The following is a 14,438-nucleotide window of genomic DNA, read 5'->3' as shown; positions in this document are numbered from 1 at the left end:
TCCGAGCCCCGGAGAGGCGCTTCCCTGCTTTCACCCCAGATCCTCTCGCACTGCAAATACAGCCGGATGAATAAAATATCATCCGCTCAATAGGAACATAAAGCTGTGATATTTACATTCCATTTTAGTGTCTCCCATCCTCCTAAGCCAAGTTGACCAATGCCCAAGCAAAGCACCAGAACGCGGCACCAACATTTACCAGGAGCCAGGTGGAAGTAGATGAAGGGTCAGGGTCATGTGATCTGACATTAATTCTCCGACATTAAAATGATGATGGAATTGGGCAGAGAGTTAGATGGACGAACTACACTAAATGAGGTTACCCATCCTCCCAGCAGAGAACAGGAATATATTAAATCGAGACCATTTCCCAACAAATGGTCACTTATGTGCATACGCTGATGAGCCAAAGCACTGTGTCCGTGCCCTCCGTGTGACACCAAAACAGCGGCAATCTGCCAAGGCTTGAACTCTGCAAAATCTCTGCAGGTGCACCGCGGTATAATGCCACCGAGGCATCAGCAGCAGATTCTTTAAGTCCTGGGATGTGGTGAGTTGGCGAAAAAGTGGATCAGAGTTGCTCCACCAAATCCCTGGAGACCATTTACTCATCGTTTCTGGCTGAAAGCTCCTCACACGCTTCGCTGTTTCCGACATGGTTGATTTTTTAAGATGGAAAAAAAAGAAAAAGAAAGAGGCGTCACGGCTTCCAAAAGCTGACGGACTCTCTGAAAATGTTTGGTGTCACAAGTCAATGCTGCAGATGTTGAGCTTGTTACAAAATGTTCCATTGGTTTGTTGTATTTGGTCTTAGTATGCTTTTAATGCATGGCTTCACCTGCCTCATGTAGATGATCAGATGATCATGATACATTATGACTGCCTTTCTAATGTTGTGTAGGTCTCTTTTGTACCTGAAAAACAGTTCTGGACCTTCTGAAGATGTCCTGTGGTGTCTGGCAATAGAATGTGGATAGTGGGGGGCCTTTGGGTCCTATTGGTTGAGGGGAGGGATCTCTGTCAATCAGGCTTGTTCCAGTGTATAGATACTTGACCAGTTTGGGATCTAAGGAATTTGGAGGCCAGGTCGACATCTTGGCCTGCTTTTCATGTTTTGTGTCATTTCTCTCATTCAACTCAATGAGAAAGTGTGTCCAAATGTTTGACTGGTAGTGTAAATGCCAGGAATGGAAGTTTCTCAGCAGAATATTGAAGTATTCAATGTTATTTACTTCCCCTGTCAGTGGTTCTAATGTTGTGGCTGATCTGTGCATTTATTTATGTGCCTGCATTTGACACACACACACACACACACACACACACACACACACACACACACACACACACTGACAAATACCGACGTCAGAAAGCTACCGTCCAAGACTCCGACCATAATCATTTCCCAACAGAAAGGTTCCAGACACATTTTCCACCACAAATGATAAAGCGGGAAAGTTGGTTTGGCTTTAGTCTATATATCGTTCAAAACACTTTCACTTTAGACATTTAAAACATTACGACACACACACACACACACAGGGGTTGCGCTGTCTGTTATCATGGTCGAAACAGCCCGTGAATCAGCGTGTCCTCACAGACTTGGCAGCACTGCCCACAGTATCTGGCTCGCCGAGATTCTGTTGTCCTTTGCCAAGCTGCGCACTGGCACAAACCTCACCTAAAATTCATTCTAATGTTTCACTTTGCGATAACAGTTTCATTTTTCAATACCTCAGCTGGCGCTAAATTATTCCCCGTACAGAGTCACACATTATCGGCCGCGAATGCAACTCCCAACGATGTCCCGCGTTCAGTTCTGATACGTTTAATGCTCTGTTTTGCATAGTCAGCACAGAAGCCACTAATCGCAGTCACATGCTTTGGGTTATTACGGCAAGATGACACACTGAGCAAGCCCGGCTCCACTGTTTTGCAGCGGAGTTTGGATGAACAGATGAGGCGAAACTAATGACCTTTAAATTCTCCATCAGGAAGTCTCTGCACCTCTTTTCTCCAGCCGTGTCCACAACATTTTTGTTTTTGAGCTCTTCCAGCACCCCATGTTTCCATGTAAAATTACATATGACTTATTTAGGGAGGTTTCCACCTCGCTTTAAAGCGCAAAAACAAAATTGCCACGTTGACCAACCATGAGCACTACCTAATAAAAAGGATTAACAGTATGAACAACTTAAAGATTTTATTATATCTTTTCAGGTGACCTTGCTCTTTGTCAACTATTCATTCCTATTCAGTCCTTTACAAAAAAATCTACACAGTTTGTAGCTGACTGTAAAAAGAAGAAGAAGTATCTAATCCATTGATAAAGTGATTATAACTTGTAGATTTGGACGATAACGCATTTCGTCAAAACTTTTAGGTTAAAATTATTCCACCCTAATTTGCAGCTATTGACATTCAAATTGGAAGGGCTTCAAATTCATTCATTTCAGGAGCTCAAACATGATTGGAAAATTAACTCAAAAGCTGTTTCACAGAAAGGTTTTGGATCTTTTAAAGTTACCGTTTCTAAGAGTGATGTTTGCGTTTTGATTATTCCAAAGAGCTCTCGATGCAAGTGAAGCGGCCCATCTTTAGGCTGCAAAAACAAAACATCCGTAGAGATGTCAGGAATAATAGAAGTGGCCAAATCAATGGTTTGATGCATCCTGACACACACACAAAAAAATGTAATGCACCGGTGGGCTCTGAAACATAAAAAAAGAGCCTGGACATCAACAGAAGACATCCAGCCAAGTGAGGAACACTCACCCAGAGGGAGACAGTTCATTATAAGTCTACCATAAACAGAAGACTTCCTAAGAGAAAATACAGGGGGCTCAAGCCATAAACCAGAATAGCAAAGATCTAACAAAAAAACTTACAAAAAAGCCAGAACACTTCAGGAACAATTTGGAGGTATGAATAAAATATTAAGATTTGGAGATGCTCCTGATGTGGAAGATACAACGTCACTGATAAAACACTGTGAATATGATATTGTAAAATAATAATTCCTACACCTTTGCTAAATGCCAATTTTAAAAATAAAGAACGAAATGTCTCATGAATTAGTACCTTAACCTCTTTTTTATTATTTATAAAATTTTATATAATGTATAAAGACTAATGTTACAAATTGTTGGGGAGGTGTAGGGATAGTTGGTAAATACAGCTGAGGAAAATGGTTAATTTTTATTGGAAACAAGACCAAAAACAATCAACTTCGAAATGTATATCCTGGTGTTTCTGCATGGAAATTAACATGATATAATTTCAGTGCTTATTTCCTAAATCTCGTCTGAAATGGCAGAATCTGAATAAAATTTGTATATTTTTTGTCTAAATCTAATAAATACTTTTAAACACAGTAACCAGGTTCTATGTCACTCAGTTAGTCTAATAATATTTAGCATTTTACAAAAAAATAAAAAAAATAAAATTGGTGTAAATTATGAAAACTTAAACTTAAGATACCCCGGATAATGTTCAATTTAAAAAAATTATTATAAATTATTTCTTTATTAAATATTGAAACATTTTATTTTTTCCCTCAGTTCATGACATGTGCAGTGTCACAAGAGGGGAGCAGACACTATTTTCTGGATATGTAATGTCATCTAATATTTGTAGTTTCAGTTCAAAAGATCCTTTTGCCACAACTAAAAAGTAAAAACACAGATTTGATATCGTTGCCTTCTAGCAAAACTATGATTAAATACTTGTTGCTGTGTGTATGGAAAAAATGTATGGACCAAACTACACCTCAAACTACACCCATGTTTTTGTTTCCAAATAAAATATTCATGGACAAAAAGTTTTTGTATGTGGGGAAACAATCGCGCAATCATAGCATTTCCACAGAGACTTGTAAATCCTTGCGTTTTGGATGCGTCAGTCTAACAATTCCCTCTATTTCTGGGCCGATCCCTTCGCACCTCGTTTATGTGCCTTCGCATTCACACATGCATACATATTCACATTCTGCGTGAGGGAGATAAGAGAAGGGAAAGGGGTTAGGAAAGATAAAGAATCATGCAGATGCGAAGCAAGGTCAGTGTCGGGGAAGAGAGAAATGATGGGAGTCTTAGACAAACACACAAACACACACACACATTCCTGGAGAGTGTAGATTTAGGAGTGGCATCTCCACAACCGCCGCATTGATTTTCATGTCAGCCAGTAAAATATCCTGCAGCCATCTACTCATTGTTCCTGTCCTCAGTGAGAAATAAGTCTGTCTGTCACAGTCGCCAGCGTCAAGCCCACTTTATACATCTGACGTCTAGCACCTTTAGAGACGCAGCGTTAAATGGATTGCTTTTGATTTGGAATGATGGTCGTTAGGTCCTATCCTCTTCCTCCCATTCTCTTACTTGCATCCGCAGAGATTTCAGCCCACACAGCTGCAGCCCTGAAGCCCAATTTGATTTGCCTGCGCCGGATAGAACTTTAAGCTTCCCTAGTGGAGGGACAGTAAACAAATAAAACTCTGTTTACATTCAATATTATTAATGATACTGCAATGTGTTTTTCCTAAGTGGCCTAATCCCACGCCGAAGGCATTAGCACCTTATTAAATATTTGCAAAGGCTTACTGAATGTTTTGGATGCCGCTTTGCTAAAACACACCAATGCGTTAATGCCACCCGAGATGAGTAAAACGGGGTGGTTGTCACTCCTTTTTCTTTTCCCAGCTGGGGTCAAAAAATTCTTCAAACAATCTAATGTTCAGACTGGCATCAGCACGAATAGCCGTAGAGTAGTAGTAATCAGACCAGACTATTGGGGATCTCCGACCGAGAGCAAAATTGAACCGAAAGCAATTCTTTATCATCTGTCGGCATCGGCCCACTCTGCGGGATAAAAGGGGTCCTCTTAATTTGGATGGGAAGCGAATAGCCGCCCTAAATGAAGGGTTTTAAATACAACTTGTTCCGGAGTGGCTGTACGAAGGAACGCGAGATTGACTGATCGTCATCTGTAATGCGGAGAGACAGCTCGGCCTCGAGGCAGAGCTTCCGCAAAGTCAATCTTCCCACATTCAGTCGAGTCTTGGGCTTGGTCACTCAAGGGTTGCCGCGTGGTAGCTCAACCTTCAGAGACGACTGACTGACATGCAGCGGGAGCTCCGAGAGAGAGAGAACCGGCAGTTGAAGTGGTGCCTCATTTGCCGAGGTGTTTATGGGTCGGATCGGCCCCGGCGTCACATATGCATCCGAGATTGAAGGATGCATGGGTGAATGGCGTGAAGGCCAGGTTTTACAAGAGAAAGAACGGATTAAAAGGAAGGGTCAGCAGGGTTTCTCGTTGTTCTGAATGGTTATGCCACTGAGACAGATATTTTCCATCCCCTAGAAGACATTCACCGAGTTGAGTCAGACACCAAGTTTCTTTTTTAATGTAGCTTCTCTTACACACAGATTCTACAAAACCTCTAAAACCCGTATCACATTCTAAGTCTGCAGACTTAGGGGAAACTTGTTCTAGCACATCTAAGACGCCCTGTCCATCTTGGAAAACTGTCTGCTGGAAGTGCCCCAGAACTCCACGTGGCATTATTATTTGTCCTTTTTAGGGATCCCTCACATCCTTTCACTTCACTTCCCAATCCTCCCCAGACTACAAGAAATGACTTCAAACCTACCATCCCATATCTACCAGTCCTGGACATGCCCTCGTCATCAACATAATTATTCTCTAGAGCCTGCATGTGCATCTGTCTCTTTCACTTAATACAGTAATTTGACCCCATGTTTTCTCATTTGTGTTTCCCCTGCAAGTCCTTCCCAACCTTCTTGTGGTTTGAAAATCAATTCAAGTTTAACTTCCTGTCTGTTTACTAAACTATGCTAGTAGTCTCCGGTATTCCTAGCTTAGAGTAGATTAGTTCACCATTCCAACACTCATAGACATTTGTTAAGATTATGTGCGGCAACTTGTAAAGTTCTTGGTCCAATATATTCTTATCTAGTACAAGTTGATACAAACGTGAGGCTAATGCCTATGGGAATGGGCTCAAACATTTCTAACTCTAACTAGCCATCCTAATCTTCATTTAAATGCTTCGTCATTCAGCTGGCAATTGGACGGTAATCTCTAATGTCTGCCTCATTTACCAGTTGCATGAACCGTCGCAGCAGTGATACAATGTGGATTAGAGGAGCAGCTTTAAGGCAGGAACCGAAATAGTTTACTGTGCATTAGCCTGGTAATGGTTGTGTTTGACCCGCGCTGTTCTCCAGCGGACGTTTTCAGGTGCAGGAGAAGAATGCAGGTACGCCAAATATTTCCACCTCTGAATGTACAGTGCGTAATTGCGATAATATCAAATGTGGCTGGAAAGTATTGCAGCGGTCACAAAGCCAAGCTTCGATAAATATGTATGAGGGTGTGTATACAAACTTGTAACTTTCTGTATACTTTCTCCAAACAAGAAATCTCTCCATAATATATTCAGCCAAATCCAAGCCTGTTTTGTACCCTCTGTTGTTTCTGAGAGGTTTGCTGCAAACAGCCCCCTAACGGCAGCATCACTAGTGCAGAAAATGTACTGTTCTTCACCTGTCAAAGCATCTTAGGAGAGCACCAGTGTGTTTGTGTGGGACCCTATCCTGTCGCCCCCACAGCATTCACAGCAAACAGAAAATAAATAAATCTTGAAGAGCACTTAGGCAGCTTGTCTGTGGGGGCCACCGCTAATGAAATATATCAAGGGACATACATGTGAAAACAGACATAGCAGATGCATTGTACTCTGTGCACAGGAAACTAAAATGCTAAATAAAGCAGGCAGAGGCTCGTGAACTCATGGTCAACCGATGTCAAAGGTCGTTTTGACTTGTGTGCTTTGTGAGTTTGATTCCCGGGCAGGCTGTGGTGAGCAGCAATCAGCCTCTTTAAGACATTTGCATAAACAGATACTGCTTCGGAGGACTAAAGGTCAGAGAATGCTGTTCGGAGAAACTCTTAAGCCATGGTACGCAACGTCTACGGTGAATGAGAGCGCGTTGGCCTTAGGCGACGATGCCTGCTCAATGCTGTGCATATGGTAGAGTCAAGAAGAAGCAGATGCCTCTTCTCAAGTGTTTTTCAAAGTACATCCAATCCGCTGTCAAGGGTTGCAAACACTTGACTCCATGTATGGTTCGTTGTTGACGACATTAACTCCATGTGAATATTTGAATTATGTGCTCGGTATTGCGCAACATAAATAGGAGACAGATGACAGGCTTACATAAAAGGTGGGTAGCAGTGTGCAGAAGAGGAAAGCAACTATTTGTGTACTGCTATTTAAAAAAGGTGCCAGTTGAGGTGGTTCGGGCATGCCTTTTGGCTGCCTCCTGTTGGAGGTTTGCCGGCCACGGCGAGCTGGGAGGACACCCAGGGCTGTTTCTTCTGTTTCACCAGTCACCTATTTTTAACCGGTATTGAGTGTGTGTCCCTACATATACGATGCAGGGCTTGAAGTATTCCAGCACCATGACGGATCTCTGGCGTGTGGCGGTGGATCGCGATTAAAATGAGATCAACATTTAGAAGAAAAAAAAAAGTCAGGTTTAAGCAGTCAATTGAGTTGAATGAGAGTAAGTCAGCTTTCCCTCTCCTGGGTTGGGTTTTGGAAAGCATGGCTGAGATCCAGCGGCAGCTGATGCTGCAATCAAGACAACTCGGTAAAAAAATGAGCCCTGAGTTGTCGAGCTCAGAAATGACTGCTTCCACTGCTTTAATGTTCAGCAAACGGTGACCATACACCGAACTTATTTTCTCTCCTCTGAGTTAACCTGTGACGTGAACGCTGTGATATTGGAAGTCTGAAATTTCCGACCAATCCAAGAAAAGAAGGTTGGGAACCGCCGCTCAACGTAATGTCAATCGGAGTCGCCTCTTTTTATGAACTCAGTGCCCTCACAAATAACCAAAACAAAATGAGAATATATTAGAATCACTCCCATATCACACCGTCAGTCATCCACAAGATGAACTGTATTTGTTAAATTCCTATCAACGATTCTTTATCATTTCGGCCCTTTCGAACTGAGCCTGAAGGCCAGAGTCCCGTCAGGGGGAAAACAAGCTTCACCTGATGAAATGGTTAGGAGGGTGATAAATCTCCCCCCTCTCTCTCTCAGACACGCTCTCGACAGAGCACCGCCGGAACCTGCAGGAGAAGGAAACAAGCGGCGGCGGCTGCCGGGACGAACAGGTGACAGCCCCCGAGACCGTTTCTGAATTATGTAACAGCAATAAAAATAGATATTAAAGCTTTCGCATATTAATTGGGCCTCTTAATAGGTGAGGCGCTCGACCCGTCACCGCTGGTCATGCGCAGCGCGGGAGGCAACGCACAAACACACGCACGTGTCCGAACGCGCGCGCACTGGCGCGCGCAGAGGCAAATATTGAGCAAGAAGAGCAAAGAGTCACCCAATCACATGCACCGATGCGCACACACACACACACACACACACACACACACTTGGCTGGCTCTCTGGCTGCTACGCCCGCTTGTCACAGCCAAAGAATGTGGAGTCAACAGCACAGACAAGGAGACAGTGTGCGAGAGACAGGAGAGAGAATTAAATACCAGTGGTGACAATTACATTTGACCTAAAGGTCTCGTTCTCTCTTGCTACAGATGTATTCCACTGCGTTATCCTCAACATCTGTTTGGAATGAGGCACTTCTGCCGCCCATCACATCAGGAGCACACAAACACAAGCAAAGCCAGAAACTAATAGCTCCTCTGTGAGGGTTGTGAAAATTTTGGGGCATTTTTTTTTTACCTTGAAGACTTGTTTTCTAAAGATACACTCCCTTGGGAAAGTCTCTCAAGGTAGTGTGAGCGAAAGATGCAAAGAGAAAGAAAGAGGGGGGAGAGGCGGAGAGGGAGAGAGGAATGCATGTCATGCAGTGGGAGATTGCACCGAGACATGAGGCGACATGGGGAAGCCACACCGGAGCGACTTGAACCCACAAACCGCACTGCTTCCCAGCCAGTCCCAATCCAGTTTCGCACGCACGCACACGCACACAGAGATACGTTCATACAAGCAAGAGCGCTGCGAGACCGCATTGTTCATATTTATCTTGTGGACAGACGTATCACGCGACTCGTCGGGCATCTCTAACATCCCAAAATGATTCCCTTCTAGGACGCAGGTGAAATCCGCATTCATTTACTTGTGAGGCTCAATTATGCCACTTGAAAGCCCGGAGAACCGCCCAACGGAGAAGCATTAGACTGACTGAAGTTTCGGGACAGAGGGGATGCAGTTCACGGACAAAAACCGCGTTTGTGTTGGCCGTGACGCTGGGTGATGACCACCGACTTGGAGGTCAGCGTTCACCCCCTCTTTTTTTCCCTATTTATTTGCCACCGCATCTCTAGTGGCCGTGCGTAAAATTCGTGCTCGTTAGCCGTGCGTAAAAAGACCGGTAGGCTCTTTTTTTTTTTTTTTTTGGTTACCTTGTTAAAACTGGACAGCAGTCTGGAGGCGCTCCCTGTCGCAGCAGAGACGGCTTCAGCAACTCTCTCTCTCTCTCTGTGTTCCTTTTCCTCTCCTTAAATCCACGGACCAGGTGCAGTCCAGGTGCGGAGTCGCTCCCGTGCCCTCTCTGCCTCTGCTGTTTCTCCCCCGTTTAAAGGCGGTGTGCGGCACGCAGTCAGTCGGGATGGAGTGCAGGGAGCGGACCGGCAGCGGCTCGGCTGCTACAGCGTCACGGCAGAGGAGGGGGGAGAAATGAAGAGGTCTCACTCTGATGGCGAGGGGCGTCGTTTTCACGCTTCGCTGTCACACACAATCAGTGCTGACATGCAGTGTTACCCAGTTCCATGCGTTTTAAGATATAAACATAATTTTATTTCCATCACTGAATATGTAAATGAATAAATAATATTTATAGGGTAATGTATAATACAATTATTTTTTCTATATTGTTGCATAAAGGTTTGTGCCACTTTAGTTTTTTTCGATTTTCTAATTTATTCCTTGAAATCTATTCCAGTGTAAGTGAAAGGCTCTGCCATGTGAACCCTTTTCATTTTTATTCAAATTAGATTTGCTAATTTATTGAACTTAAACTTGAACATCAATTTTAACACTTAAAGAGCCCCATAGCTTTTATTATTATTATTATGATTATTATTTTCACTCAACATTATGAACCTACTGCTGCAGTTGCACCAACTGGAGACACTTTGTACCAGAGTCAGGACAAGGACAAAATGTCACACTTCTCCCGCTGACTTTGTTCGGCTCCAAGTGTACAAAGTTTGGGAGTGAACTCGAGACACACATAAGGTTTTACAAAAAAAAAAAAAAACGTAAATGCAGTGTAATTAAATAAATTAAATACCCCGAAGTTTATTCACTAATTATTTTTTCGAGTCAAGCGAGAACAACCTTGTAAGTGACTTGAATATAAAAACTCGATGTCTAGAAGTTGAATTAAAATGTAATTATGACTGTATTCATATTTAATATTGAAACGCCTGCCTCTCAGCCCTGCCTTCAGGCTCTCTCCTGAGCAGTCTTATCTATCCGGCCTGTGTCTGGGTCATCCACCTGTACACTCCCGCTTGTCTCCAGTTTCCCTGCTCTTCATCCATCAGGTTGTCCACCTGAGAGCTCCTCCTCATTTTCTATCAGTTGCCTGTCACCGAAACAACAGTAGATAAGGATCATGGAAAATGTAGCATTTGAAATTACTGACAAACCAAGACTCCTCAGAGTTTAAGGAACTAAAAAACGAAATTGTACAGTGATCAGCCACATCATTAAAACCACTAACAGGAGAAGTAAGTAACATTGACGATCTTGTGACAATACAACGTTCTGCTGGAAAACTTTGGACCTGGCATTTGCGTGGATGTTACTTGGACGTTTACCACCCAGTTAAACCAGCCCAGGCACCCCCACCACATAGCAATGACATCTCGGCCTGACACAGGCGCACACACAAAATTGGTTTATGGTTTATGATTGGTTTATTTATGTTTTTTTAACTCAAAAAAGATGAAAAACAGAACAAGGTGTTCACCTGGCAACCAAATTCCATAGAGCTCAATCTGATCAAGTATATGTGGATTGCACTGGAACAAGTTTGATCCACAGAGACCCCTCCCCTGAAACCATAGGGAGACCTACACAATATTAGGAAGGTGGTCATAATGTTATGCCTGATCAGTTTAAGTAACACAGAGGAGGTAGGAGAAACAGTATTTCCCACATCTGTATGTTTTCATTAACATACTGTGGAAGTGACAAACGTGACTTGAATCTTTAATAATCGATCTTTTGTTCCTGAATTCAGTAATATTGAGGATATTATTAAAAAATAGTTCCTCTTCAACTCTTAGCCACATTCACGACATAACTGTAATTAATGAGTTGATGTCAACATTCAAATCTTAATTACAGCTCGAAAAGAAGACGTTTCAAGGACACTCTTTATTTCAATCAAATAGTTTGAACCGGGCTTTTCAATTTATTGAGGTGCTGTATAAATTAAATAAACTTGTGTGGTGGACAGAACTGAGATGCATCTGACCAGATCCACACCATAACCTTCTCGTTAATCATCCTTAACACTGGCGCCCCTCAGGGATATGTACTAAGCCACCTGTTGTATGCTACTGGCTTATGACTGCATGTCCTCAAGTCTGCAGATGACACAGCAGAGGTGAAGGGGCTAATATCTGGCATCAGTGGGGCATGTGGTCGCAAAACTGGAGGCTCGGTGTAGAACCAACAACACATATTCCACGCTAACACCATAAACACAGTCAGTCTGACCCTTTTATTTGCAAACTCTCAGATTCCCGTCTCTCGTATGGTGCATTCACTGACATCAAAGACAAACCACACACACTCAACAAACACAGCAACAATGTCAGCTAATAGAACCCAACAGGTCTGAACATAAACACATGAGCTTCTCAATTCTGCGCTGAAGACATGTTTAGCGGCTAAACATTAGCCTATAATCGGCACCATCAGTAGCATTCAATAGTACTCCACAGTGATTTATAAAATGGAAAAGTGCAGTGGGTTAAAATAAATGCGGTATTTATCCGAAGCCTTCTCCATGTACTGGACTCTGAAGGTCTAATAACGCTGATAATTAAAGTCGTTAATTGACTGCCGTTCAAAGGATTTGGACCAAGCCTCTGCTAGCGATGCCTTTTCAAATGAGTGTGTATTTCAGTAGTACTTTTGTTGTATTTCGGGACTTACTTACATATTTTGCATGTCACTGTAGAATAGGCTTAATCTTTAGTGAAGTATTTCCACACACTCCATAGTTTGTTGCAACAACCGACTGGAATCCTCACCTGTCTTCTAGGAGGCGGCCATGTTGTTATAGTCACGTGATCGGCGACCGGATGACATTATGTCTAAAACGTCCTTTTAAGTTACACAAATATTTATTCATTAATACTTTACACTTAACATTAATTACACTGCTGTTGTTACCATTGCTTTGAGATTATTGATCTTTGTAAGAAACATTTAACTATTTCTGTTTTTTTTTTTGTTGTTTTTTTTCCATTTGACCTGTTACTAGACCTCAATTCTTAGTTTTCCTTTCAAGAACCACATGTTTTGGAATGACATTAAAAACCTTGAAACCTTCAAACTTTGCAGGACATACAGTTAACAGCAATAAAGGCATTTGTCGAGATGCATGACTCACAGAATTTGTTGCTGTGATTGGTTGGAAATATCCAGTTCCATGCAGATGAATTTTTATAAGAATTTATTGTTAGTTTATGTCATTGTGTTTTTATTTAATGCTTATTTAAATGCATTAAATGCACACATACAAACACTGTAAACATGGCAATCTTTTCTCTTCAAGAATGAAAACGTACTCATGCGTTTTGTTTGTTTTATTACAGCTGGACAAATAAAATGAAATAAAATAAAACGCGATTACCTGGAATATTGATCATATTTTTTTATAAATAATAGTAAATTACAGTAGTTTGAAAATTATTGTTGCTATTGTCTTGTTGAGTTAAATTATAAACTATTAATTGTGTAAAAATATTTCATAGCATAACATAATATTTGCATGTATTGTATATATATATAAAAAAAAAGTATTAGAGGTTAGAAAATTATCCGTTAAATTGTTCCCTTTAGAAAGAGTGATGTCTAATGGTCTACTCTTTAATCTTGTTAACTCCCTTTCCTGGCTGTTAAGTTTTATTTGAAGTAAGGTGAAATACAACACCTTTAGCTATGATGTACCTCTGACAGTGAGATTACTCAGCAGCAGCATCGTGCGGGTTCATGCGCCCCTGAGTGAGGCCTCTTCTCGAACATAGAGCATCTCTGGCATCTCAGTCCCCGCCCCGCGGTCAGCAAGCGCAGAGGAGCGGCGTAGAAACGGCGCAGCTATTATACTGCCAATTGATTGAAAAAGATGTGCGAACTCTCTGTGACAATCTGCTATTAATTTAGTGTTCTGCGGAGAACGAGGCGGCGCAGTCACATTTCCAGTTGTGCAAGCAGAGTACGAGCCACGAGCTGTTACAAAAGCTCTCATGTGTTCGGCCACAACTGGCTTCAAATCCAGCAGAGTGGGGTACCGCGAAGCCAAGAAACTGTTAAAGAACATCTTCAAATCATAATATCGATTATTAAACGTGTGAGAAGAGCATCGGGGCAGCAGTTCAACAAATACACTTTCAAACTGACATCCCCAAATAAGGCATCTCTGACCTCCAGAAGAGTTCAGAGTTAATCCAATACAGCATCTGCTGGTGATTATGTTCACTCTGCTCTTGTTTTTTTGCATTAAATCAAATATGTTTTCAAATCTGTGAAATGATGGATGGCAGTACAAAATGTACACCACATTTCTCAGAGGCTTAAGTGATGGCTTTTATTATAGATAGAGTGATAGTTTTGAATTTCGCAGTTAAAAGTAGAAAATTTACATTGACAGTCTTGTGACACTTTAATGCTCTTCTTGTGAACCTGGCATTCATGTGGATGTTACTAAGACATGTAGTACCCATCCCGCAGGAAAGACACTCCTTAATGGCAGCAGCCATCCTCAGCTGGACACAGACACACACACACACACACACACACACACACACACACACACACACACACACACACACACACAAATCAAAAAACATGAAAAACAGCACTAAGCGTCAACATGGCCTCCAAATTCACTAGATCCCAAACTGATAAAGTATCTGTGGGATGCACTGGAACAAGTCTGATCCAAAGAGGACCCTCCCCTCAACCCATACGATCCAAAGGCCCCCCACAGACAGAACACCCTCAGAAGGTCCATGTCTATTCTCTGATGAGTCACAACCTATTTTGGAGGCACAAGGGAGACCTACACAATATTAGGACGGTGGTCAAAATGTTATGCCTGATTGGTGTAAATTGTTACTGTTACCCCAA

The 14,438-nt window shown here is 42.2% G+C and overlaps 1 protein-coding gene across 3 annotated transcripts in view; it reads right to left on the bottom strand.

Annotated features, from left to right (window-relative positions):
• Positions 1 to 12,266, bottom strand: part of LOC124997912 (junction plakoglobin-like) — an 89,106-nt gene extending 76,840 nt beyond the window's left edge. For 2 of the 3 annotated variants that reach the window (XM_047571950.1, XM_047571952.1), the window contains exon 1: positions 9,470 to 9,741. The gene's annotated coding sequence lies outside the window, so the exon portion shown is untranslated. Of the gene's footprint in view, positions 1 to 9,469; positions 9,742 to 12,243 lie in introns of those variants that run through there. The other variant, XM_047571951.1, reaches the window with a different exon arrangement.
• Between the last annotated feature and the right edge of the window lie 2,172 nt (positions 12,267 to 14,438).

The sequence above is a fragment of the Mugil cephalus genome, chromosome 20, assembly GCF_022458985.1.
Source record: "Mugil cephalus isolate CIBA_MC_2020 chromosome 20, CIBA_Mcephalus_1.1, whole genome shotgun sequence".
Lineage (NCBI taxonomy): Eukaryota > Metazoa > Chordata > Actinopteri > Mugiliformes > Mugilidae > Mugil > Mugil cephalus.
Note: the sequence above shows the minus strand (reverse complement) of the source record. Positions and strands in the feature narration are given on the sequence as shown.